The following is a 12,626-nucleotide window of genomic DNA, read 5'->3' on the forward strand; positions in this document are numbered from 1 at the left end:
TTTATATTGAAAATTAGACTAAATTTCGTATACTCTCTTTAAATAAACAAATTGCTCGATAACTAGTGGATTAAAAAAACATACTAACTGCACTTTTCTATGGAAGCGAAATATATAATTAAGGTTAGGAAAGACATAAATTGTATTACATTATTAAGTTAGCACGCCCTTCATAAAAATATCGCTATATAGTTTTTAAATTTCTTTGCCAAAAATCAGGTTAAAATATCCAAATTTAAGATTATAAATGTAAATTTGCAATTACGTTTATGCCAGTTAACACGTTATTGCTTTGAGGTCTATAATCGAGCGTATCCATTTATTTTTAAAATATTTGATTATGCTGTAAATTATTTAATATCATTGCAACATCATTAATCACTTAACAATGTACGTCATCCTAAATTTAGCATATCTATGAATTCTCGTAATTTGGGAACAATTTGTTCCATCTCTCGCAACACAGTTTGGCAACGCGTGTCGGCTTTTTCTGATTCCTACTAAGCCTCATTGTTGTACCGAGCGTCAACTGGATAATTCACTTTTGTGTCGATCGTATCTCTCGGACTCGATTCGGGCAAAACAATGAAACTCGAAGCATGAGAGATCAACGTTGCTAAATTAGTTGCCAAAGTCGATCTAGTAGATTTGATACTAGCTCCATACTGGACCATTGTGTGCGTGAGTCGCGACACACTTAATTACTACTTTATCTTTTCACACATAAACCAATTTAGTGTGACATTTAAAGATCCATTCCAAAAATGGAAGGAAAAAAAGGAAAACGGGACGGATGACGCGACCTTCGCATAGGAGCGAAAGTGATGCGATTGTGAGATACGAGAGAAACTGTCCAAAGATTTGTAATAATAATGTACAACGCCATATTTATTAAATTGCAACCTTGACATTTGACATAATTGCTTTATATGTATTGTGATTAATTAACTAACAGATGGAACGTAAACACGAAGATCCGAACAATAATGTATTATATTTACAAAGATTTTAATCGTGACGTTTATCTCGAAGCGTAATTGAATTGGTGATGAAATTCGTAAGTTACATAGGATTCAGGAAAATATGAGGAAGCATCCGATATGGATCTAGCAGCAGGATAGTAGATTAAGAATTTGAAAGGAGAAGAAAAAACGCTCACTGTGGAAACAATGGGAATATAATGGTCATTGTGAAAATTTTAAGGTTGTATTGGTCAAGGCCCAGACGTAAGCATCCGCGTGAAGTGTTGTTTTTTTAGAATATACGTACTAAAAATACATATAGATATATGAAACAAAAATAGCATCATTTAATTGCGCATACTTATTTCGAAGGCTTTGCGATTGCGTGATGGAACCGTTGGCGAAATTAATCTTCCCATCGATACTATGTGTATCCAAAGTATAAACACATGAGATGCTCGAAGATCGCTAATTAATCTCGATCGTGAAGAAGTCGAGGCGATTAAAAAGCGATTTTCAGCGTGTGTACATATTTGTAAATATGCAGTAAATGCTCATGCGTCCTTGACTGCAGAGTCGTTAGACAAGAATGTAGTAACCGTGTTTATGTTAAGTACGTGCCCTTTCATTAATGCACAAGAGGAGCTTCTTCCTAGCAAATGGCAAAGGGTCACGGGGTTGTTAACAATGAAGACGCGCATAAACACTTCTATTAGATCATTTTTGTAGTTATGATAATAATCGACCTTTAATTTAACTATACATAGTTGCAAATACGACTGAGCAAATATCATTTATATATGTGTTATTAATATTAACCCCTTAGATACAGTACATAATATAAAAAATAATTTACTACTAAATACAGAATAATGTTTACATACCTATACTTTTAACTAATTTAGAATTCCAAAAAACATTATTGTAGAGATTTAGGTATTTATATTGAGACATATATTTGGTTTTATTTCAGATAATATATTAGCTAAGCACACACGCACGGATCTGCCCGTCGGACATCTGACGGATTTGTCCGGGCTTGGCCACAGACGCAAAATGTACGAGTTCGGATCTGTCTGACTGAGCTCGGACAAATTCTTATCGGACACCAGATTTACGAGTTTTTATGTGATTTTTCATTTCAACTAAACAAGCATATTATGAAACCCTATCGCTACAGTACTAGAAGAATAACTAATGGCGATTGGCGTCAAAACAATAGTCAATTATTTTTATAATATATGATGTCTCACTGCCTTTGATAAAAAAAGATTGCAAAAAAGAAATTTTCAACGGTAACAATATTGAGTGACCGATGGGTCATAAAGTAATAAAACCGTATTTAGATCTTTTAGACGACATGCCTACCGATGGCGACAACTTTGGCACAAATTAATAAAGGCGAGCGGAAATGGCCCAGGTCATAAAATCACTTAAGGGACAAATTTTAACAAAAAATACTGTAAACCATCGAGTGCAAATAACACAATTGCGATACCTTTTAATTTACAAAAGCGGAGAGCCGAAGGCTGCCAAAAAACATGCACATTTCCATTGATACTGTAAACAATATTAAACTTGGACGAATGTCGAAGATAAAAGCAAGAAAAGTTAAATTTATATAGTGTTTAAAGTAAAATCTAAATTTAAATGACATTTATAAATAATAATGATATATGTATATATACCTCGATCTCTTGATACATATTCAATAGTGATAATAACTTTAATTTTAGTGTAATCAAAACTATATTTTTTATATAATTAATTTCAAAATGGATACTAAAAATACTTTCACCAACACCACGGCCTTATTTGGTTTCCATATGATCCATAACGATCTGAGTGAAGGTGTAATTAGGAATGGGATAAATATGTAATACTGTTAATTTGTATTAAAATTACATCAAAAAACATTTTTTTTACATATTGAATAGACTTTTGAAATAAATTATTAAAATAAAATAATAAGTAACTTTGTGCGCAACTTATATATGTGCAGACCTATCCCCTCAACAGTCGTCCACCGCTCTTTTTATATGACGGAACCTATACATCATTGCCGATCTTATTGATATTTGATCCACTGTTACGCCTATCATGTATTTCAATAATAAGTAGTAGTTTCACCCCCAATCATTGAACAGACGATTGAAAATAAAGAGATATTGGATTTTCTCTTATATCTATCAAGGGTATTGTAATGACTAGGCTGACGGGGGTGGACTTAGGGCGAACAGGGGCGGCATGACAACGGGGCGCGGAACATCAACAACTCGCGGATTGTCTTTCAATGTATGCCGATGATACGGCGATAATGAGTAGCTCTTACGGTCTTAAGCCTATTTCAATAAAATTGCAAAAATTCTTAACTCTCTTAAGTAATTATTTCAAAAAGTGTAAAATAAAAATAAATCAGGACAAAACGGAGGCTATAATTTTTACAACTCGAAGACAACCTTTGCCCCCGACTATTATAAGCGAGCAGGGAAAGTGTATAGAATGGAAGGCGAGCGTTAAGTACCTCGGAATTCACCTGGACTCCAAGCTTAAATTTAATAAACATATAACCGAACTTAAATCTAAAGGGCTCGCAGCCATTGCGGCGTTAAAACCAATTTTTAATCGAAAAAGTGCGCTAAATACTAATAATAAAATTCTATTATATAAGCAATTAATCAGACCGGCAATGACTTACGCCTGCCCAGTGTGGAGTAATACGTGTAATACTAACTTTTCTAAACTACAAGTTGTTCAAAATAAAGCTATAAAAATAATTTATAATACACCTTTTTATACTAACCTCAAAAAACTTCATAATAAATATTTAATTCCAACTATTAAAGAACATGTTCACCACCATACTAATAATTATTATAAAAAAATACCGCGAAATCATACTAACCCGTTAATCTCAAGAATCGGTGATTACGACAAAAACAAACTCAAATTTAAATAAAAAACACAAAATGCCAAAGCACATCTTGCTCTGACGCATAAATTTTATCTATTAATTTAACAGCTCCAGGTCCACGAGTTTTATATTAAAAATATATATTTATAATTTATAATTTTTTTTTTTTTTTTTCTTTTTTTGTTAAAGGTGTTTATGTACTTTGACCTAAACTTAACGTATTTTATGTTCTTTTATTATTCTTATTTTTGTAATTCCTCTTAATTTAGCTAATCAATCGTAAGTTGTGATAATGGTAATTAACCAGCAACCAATGAAATGTAAATATATATGTTTATAAAAATGTATTATTTAATTATGTAATAAACAAAAATTAAAAAAAAAAAAAACAACTCGCGGAACGGAGGTTGGTTGGCGATAACGGCCACATAGAGTTAACTAAACACTACAGGTATATAAGACCGAACACAGCCGTCCTGAATCTCCACCGTAAGGAATATATTTCGTTCAGGAATTTCCTTCAGATATTTGAGTTATGACGCAGAGTCACTACTTTGTTTCCGACTTTGATTAAAAGAAGGTAATATGTACTTGCAAAAAGAGGACCCTTAAGATATCGAGAAAATTAGCTACTTTCACCTAAATCCCATAAATTCAACACGATACGAATTACGCTATGTAACGTGGTACTACGATAAGAATGGCTAATTTAAATTTTAGGTGATTTAAAAATATTTTATAAATACAAAATTTTGTATTTAGAAATAAACGAACGCACTAATAAATGTCTCACAATGTCAATGTATAAAAATAAAAATTAAATTGTCAAAAAAATATTGGACACAATATAAATAATTATATTGTTTTATAGTGATAAAATATGAATAAATCCTTTATTTAATAATTGTTTATAAATTCCATAAATTGCCCCTTATATTCCAGGTATTCAGAAAAACTAGTTTATAAAGTACAGTGGTCGACAAATTCATTGAACATAATAGTTGCATAAAATAATTCAATTATTTAGCGAGCTACTAAAGTTTGCAAACATTTAATACATAAAATATGTGATTATAATTTGCACACGCTCATGCACATACGATAAATCATTCCATTCTCTATAAGGGGTACGCTGTATTTCATAAAAACATAAGTTATAAATACATGTATGAAAACTCTTTTAGATGTAATAGAATAACTACAATATATTGTCGGTTAGGTTAGGTCAATTTTTAAGTTATAATACTTTTCATACATGATGTATGGTGGCTTAGTGTTAATGTCTAAACGAGTACTATGCGAAAATATTAAAAAGTTTTATTACACTGTCATGTTTTGAGGTCGAAGAGTCCAACCACATAATTTAGTTTTGAGTTAATGCAAATCCATATAATTTGTGATTTACAAATACCTTTATTTATCAGCTAATTTCATGATTATTTTCAAATCAATATTGCTTTTTCTGCGAACCATTCCATTAAAAGTGAAATTGTTTGTGAGTAAAGCCGATGACAAATGAGAGAGCTTCTATGTAGAAGCAAAAAGTTACAAAACACATTTGGAATATTTGAAAAAAAAACGTTTTGAATGGATGGTTGTTAAGTAAACAAAATTATAAATATAATATAAGGATGTTTCTTAAACAAATGAGTATTTATTAATGATCACGTAAAATTATTTGAAAGATAATAATTAAATTCTGCAAAGATATTCGTTAAATATATAATGATGGATTTTCTGCTCATAGTGCAGACGTTGAAAGGGTTGTTTCACTGATTTATGCTCAATCAATAAATCAAGCAGCGCAATCGACTGCGGAGTTAGTGAAGGTCCTATTACCTACACGATACGATACAATATTTTAAGAATATGACGTGCATGGATTTTAATAGATATGTTAAGAAAAAATAATTAATTAATAACAGGCAGCTCTGAAGTATGCCTAATTAGTAGTTACATGCTAGTTTATTAATTTTTATATTATTTAGATTATTATTATTTTTTTAACTGCCTTATACCAAGAAAAACAAGGTTGTTAGTCATAATTTAAAAAAATGTTGCTAAAACATAATGCACAATTAAAAATACAAAACGGCAACTGTTCCCAATCAACGGTGTTCAAAAGTCCATAAAAAAAATCATCGTGCAAAATAATTACCAATGACAATAGTTTACTTTTACAATTAGCGGTAGCCGTTTGATTGCCTATTCACGTCCCGCTCTTGTGCAACACAAAGATGTGTACTTCAATCGGCGACCTTATCTTTTTGTTCCATCATGCAAAATTGGCGTTTCGCGACCAATTAGCGAAAAGCGTCCTGGCGCGGATCGATAAATGTCAAATCAAACAACACCGATTTAGAAAAACAAAGGACGATATTATTGACGATCTGTAAGTTACGGCCCAAGATAATACATAGAGTTTATATTGTGTATACTGTATGTAAATGTCGGCACCGGTTAAACTTTGCGATCTTCGGCGAGACCTCGACAAATGCCAATTCAAGCTATTGCAATTCGGTTTGATTTAAAGCGTTTATGTTTGGTGGCATTTTATGCGCGACATCTGCTTCGATCTTCTGGATAAGGCATTTAAGATAGGTTCGATTGCACGTTGAAATGTTGAGGAAATGGCTTTGAAGATGTCTTTTGAATTTATACACAAGCAAAATGATTGATGATACAATATAAGGAAAAACTCTCAATAAAGCTCAAAAGAAATCTTATCGTTAATTATAATTATTATCACCCGGCATCCACATACATATACTTAAAAAGCATAATAACAAAAGTGAGTACTAAATGAAATGAACTTTTCAATATGTACATGTATACAGAGCCGGACTAGCATAATCCATAATATACTGAACTGAAAATACAGAGCCACGTGTTCAATTTCCTTCAGCAGAATCAAATATTTATTTGAATTATATTCTTTGCCAAAATGTTTACATTTAAATGATTGTGCCACTAACAAAAATATCAATATATTGCTACTGGATATTTACTAAAAAAAATTTTGATGTCGCGCAGTATATTTTTTTTAACTGCACGTAATTATGTAAAAGCCGTCATTTAAATTAAAAAAATAATTTGGTTGCGCGGTGAATTATTTAAAGCGATACGCGAGCACTCAAAATTGTGCTGAATTGATAATAAAAGAGAGTGAGAAAACAAAATTATTTAATTACAATATTAAGGCAAATTTTATCGCAGGCCTAAGTTATAGAATGTAGGTACAGAAACCACTTATTAATATAATAACTTTATTATATAGCGTAAAGAATAGGCTAATGCAATTCGACCCATTATGATATTTGGCTTAGGCCTTTCGGGGCTCACACGATTTCTCATGTGTAGTCAATCCAACCGCGCATTTTTTTATTATTATAATGTAAGTAGTGGCAGACAGTGAGGTTGGCATCGTTGCACTAAACCAGTCAAAATTCCAACTGAATTTTCAATACATATAATTGTTTTTCTCTAATTTTCCAGCACTAATCGTCTTCTTACCAGAACATTTATAGATCTTAAGTTATTTTAACAAAAGGGTATTTTGAATAAAATTTATTAGTGTTTTAATAAATTTTCATAAAAATAAAATTACAACTGGTCCTAAATAGAATACGAAATTCATAGAAGTTGTGAATATTGTCTGCTATACAAGGTCATTATATATGAATATGACATCTAATGTGTAAGTTCGTTTCTTTTTCAACATAATGATAATATATTTTTCATGATGATAGTCAAGTCGTGCGCTAAAAATTTCGACATCAAGGTTAATAATCAGACTATTAAGATGACACTTTAGACGATTGCTCTAAAATTCAATTAATTGTTGATCAGATTTTAAAAATATATCAAAGTAACTTAAATTATTTCTTAGTATTAATATACAAGTTTATTAGTAAAAAATTATCAATTAATATTTTTTCATATTGAATATGAGTTGAAACATTTCATACCTACATTGATTTTTTAAATTAAATATTACTAAAAATATTATTCTCGTTAATATACAAGTTTTTAAACTACGATAGTTTAACGTTTTTTCATTATTAAAATAAAAACGAAGCGTTGAAAAGTAGGCGTGTAATAAAATTTTATTTCTTTATTAAACGATTACACCTCACTTATGTTGAGATAGTCAAGAAATCGTGAGATTTATTTTATTGAGTATTAATTAATTGCTTTGACGGATCGTTTATTGTGTTTTTAAGATCCTCAATTTGATGTATTAAACTGTAATATATTTATATGGTTAATATTGTAAATTTATGAAGATGACCTCGCCAATGCTACAAAGTGACCTCAGGAAGATAAGCGTTTTTGCTTTGATAGTACATCAATCTCACGTAGTATAATTGTACAATATATTACACTGAGTGAATAAATTAACGTATGAATATTATAAAACAAAATATATGCACATGTTTACGAGTTAAATTAACCTGAGTTGAGCTAGCTTAGGTTAACCTAACTTAACTGGTTTAGACATGTTAAGTATGAGCAAATTTATTGCAATCTCTAAGCAATATTTTACAGCATTCGCACGATGATCGAAGCGAAATCATGCCATTTTCAAAATATATACATACAATAAAATAGTTTAATAAACGCGGAAGTATTGCTTGTGTATAAATATATTGTGATCATACATCACGATTATAAAACACATTGTTAATATATTCGCGTGTGATTTTTTCAATTAATTAATTATGCTGAAATGTTGTGGTTTCAACTGAAAATATAAATCTGCCAAAAATAAAGAGCCATATTGCATTAGATTCGTGGGAAGTGAGTAATTTTGTTTCATCTAATTAATAGCTTTGGAGTTTCCGCGTGTTCATCAATGTTTTAACCTGCCTTGTTGAATCACACAAATCTAACTATTTTATTGATGCATAGGTAATATATAGTACATACATATACATTTTTGTGAGATTATATAATTATTACGTGTGCGTTTTTAAAGTCAAATCCATTAATCAACTCAGTGTATGTTGCGAAAAAAACATCATAAAAAATAATGTTTGAAATGAAGTGTACAAAAAACTAATCCGAAATTGTAAATAGCCGAGGAATATTGAAATCGCACGCAAATGATTATCGCTCCTCGACGTTTGGGTCATGGGGTTTGCGAGACCTTCGACCGTGGTTTGATGGGTCCTATTGTGACCTTAAAAAATAATCGATCATACATGCCAATCAATCGGACGTTGGTTGAGATTGGTTTACGTGATGATGTTTTAATAATAATAATAGGTTATAGTAATTTGTGTTATTAAAATATTGCATTTTTTGTGATGTAAAATTATCGATGAAACTAATGTGCCTAAATTAAAATTTTCCTTGATAAAATAACAATAATTTAAAACACATGAAATAATAAAATGGTGCATTTTGTGAAGGCTAACGATTGAATACTTCAATTGAGAAAATGTTCGAATTATGTGTACCGAAGAAATCTAACACTGTATAATAAATATAAAATCGTGTCACTTTTTAGGTGATTCCAATATTTGTTTTAAAAAAACTTAGTAGGAAAAAAGGAAAACATAATAATACTCTTATTAAATTGGAAATTAAATGAAGTTTTAAATAAAAACACTATAGTATATCAATAACGTAAAATACATTATTTATACTGTATAAAGGTCATCTAAATTATTTCATAATTACTTGATGGCAATGCACATAAAAATAACATAAGTTTAAAACAGTTTGATTATGAGCCAGTGGACACATACATAATTACACATTACATTTATAGTTTTCACTATAAATTTAATACTTTGTACTATGAATGTAATACTATACAAATAAACCGCACGTGAAGCGTGCGATTTAGGAACGTCATTTCAGCTTTTTATAGAGCGGGGGATGGGGGCAAAAATTGACCAGAATGTGGTCGTGTTATTATTTTGATTTCGCTAAGATTCATAATATGTATTTTATTAAATTCAAAGATAAGTCCGACCTACCCGCCCCCCCCCCCCACCTTCCCTCATGTAATACTTTGCACTATGACTATAGATCTATTCTTTGAAGTCCAAATTTAAGTTTGGTAAATTCATTTTGTAAATAGTTTTGGTTTGAACAGAAAATGGATGTTTCGCAACTCTCAACAAATGTGTAGGTAGACGGCACGCTAAATTATTTATAGTGCAAAGTATTAAATTTATAGTGCAAAATATTACATTTATAGTGCAAAGTATTCAAGTGCAAGGTAGCAAAACATATTTATATTAAAGCTCAATAAATTCATACAAGTATAGAGATACATTAAAGTATTTTTTTTAATAATAACACAAACACCTTATTATCCAAGACAAGATAAATGGAAAGAGTAGAACAGTAAGAAGAATATCTTGGCTGAACTACTTATTGCAATGATTTAAAAAGCACTACTTTCTTATTTAGCACAGTAGTAAATAATAGTTTAGCTAATATCCGAGAATGGATAAGTAATAAGAATAAAGAAGTGCAAAATGATACAATATAAAAAAAAACAACAAATTAAAAATCGAAGTTTACTCCCCATGTGAATTATGAAATATATCTATATTTACAGATCGTGCAGGAAGTTTAACTATGTGTTATATTATACATTGCGTGCACCACTACCGTTTTTGGTAATAACGCTCTACGAGTCCAACCCTTCGGGTGGACACCCAGCTTGCGACGCCCGGGTGAGCGGTTCCCTCGGTTATTAGAGATGTATTAGTTTTTCTCCCGAGCGCTCAGGGAGACGGGCTCTCACTGGCTGGCCGGCAGTGCATTGCGTATCATTCTAGTAATAGCACCCCCCCCCCTCCAGGTCAACGGGGGTGTTTATGCTACCTCAGCGTGCATGTGTCAAATTGTTCTTGTTGAAATCGAATTGAACATTATTTTGATTTTACAAGTTTTGATCGTAACAAAGCGACAAAGCGACGCACGAGCGTGTTCATGAACAAACCACTGATTGATATAGAAGAACAATGGGTGATTCCTCTCAATGAATGTTTAATAAAATCGTCATATAAACGAGATTAATAAATCATTAAAAATATCTTGTTAATATTATTTAAAATATTCAAAAGTAAAAATCCAAATTTCTTCAGATACAAATATCTTGGGAACCCACTTTGTATTCGTTCAAATTGTAAAAAGTATTTATTCATACTGGAATTCCCTAGATTTTATATTCTAATATGCTTAGTATCGAAGTTGCATATATGACTACAGTGTTGAGATGCCCTGCATTTCTCATCACAACTAAAGTTTTTTTATCGTTTGGGCAAATTTTATAGTTCAATAAAGAAAATTCATTCATTAAATATTTTTGACGAAAATATATTTTAATTTTATGTAAATTATCCATTCAAACTTGTATTTATGGATATTTTTAAATAGTAAAATATAATCTCGAATTCGTATTTAAGTAAAAAGTATCAATAATAAATATTATTATTACCTATTAAGATCACAAATTGTAAAGGTTATTAAAAAATAATATTACTTTTCTAGTTTCTTTAGAAAGTATGTATGTACATCGTTAATTGGAAAAATTTTTTTTTTACTTGAATACAAGTTCAGTTATTATTATTAAATATATTTTTAATCTCAATATGTAGGATTACATAAATTCATAGTTTTAATAACAATGAATAAGATGGTTTTCATAGTAATATTTTAATATCAGATATTTGAGATATTTTATATGTCTATAGATACGTTTTTTGTATTAATTAAAAATTAAAATATGAAAAGATTCTTAATTATCTAAAATTTTATATAATTTCGTATGAGAGCAATATTTTTTTATAAATTTGCTCCCACCCTATTTAAATACAATATTATTTAAATATTCAAAACCTTCACGATTGCTGATACAGGATTTTTATTTCAAATGAAACCTTTTTCATTTCATATTAAACCTTTTAAAAATTAAACTAAACAATGGCATGAAATTCAAAAAATTTTCGCAACCTAATTAAAAGATTATTGCAGAAATTGGCCGAATAAAATCTCGATCTCGAATACACCATACCCAGAAAGTGCGTGAGCTTGTTGAACAGTGAACAGTAACACAAATCATACTCTATTTGTTCTACCACCGTATTCGCCAATGATGAATTCAATTGAAGAAATCATTTCAAAAATTAAATTTTCTGCTAGGAATTTGCTGGTGGATCCATCATATCCATTAAATTTGGTGGACGCTATAAACGATTCTATAGTCATTGTTACTTCAGCAAATTGTAATAAATATTATATGAATATGTATATGAAATTATCTGCACTTGCTGCGAAAGAAGCTTTATAAATTGTGATTATATACACGCGAGTACAATAAAATGAATTTATTAAAAAATATCCAATTGTTTAATTTAATTTTAAAAAGGTTTAATTTAGAATGAAAAATCAGTATTTACGAATATAAATACTTGAAACTTTTGGGGATCAACTGTCGTGGAGTCAATTATATATACTATGTTTGCACTTAAAATATTTGCCAACATTATCATTAAATTATTTTTTCAATGTAAGGATGTGTTTACAAATATGGTATGTAATATATTATAGTAAATATATTAAATCTAAATTTTGCTAACCAATTTTTAATAAAAAAATGTTTTCCTCAGATTAATAGAAAAAAGTAAGTAAAATGAAATGTAGCTAATTTTTTCGAATTTGAATAAATGTTTTTAGTTCTGTATTTGTCTATATTATATAAAACCAATTTTGCTAATTTTGGAAAT

General features: G+C 29.9%; 1 protein-coding gene across 1 annotated transcript in view; it reads right to left on the reverse strand.

Annotated features, from left to right (window-relative positions):
• The window catches only part of LOC148235761 (putative ATP-dependent DNA helicase HFM1), a 34,786-nt gene that overhangs the window by 10,766 nt on the left and 11,394 nt on the right, over window positions 1–12,626 (reverse strand). The window lies entirely within an intron of this gene.

Source organism: Plectrocnemia conspersa, unplaced genomic scaffold (assembly GCF_051122295.1).
Source record: "Plectrocnemia conspersa isolate PC_06_02 unplaced genomic scaffold, ASM5112229v1 ptg000004l, whole genome shotgun sequence".
NCBI classification, from domain to species: Eukaryota; Metazoa; Arthropoda; class Insecta; order Trichoptera; family Polycentropodidae; genus Plectrocnemia; species Plectrocnemia conspersa.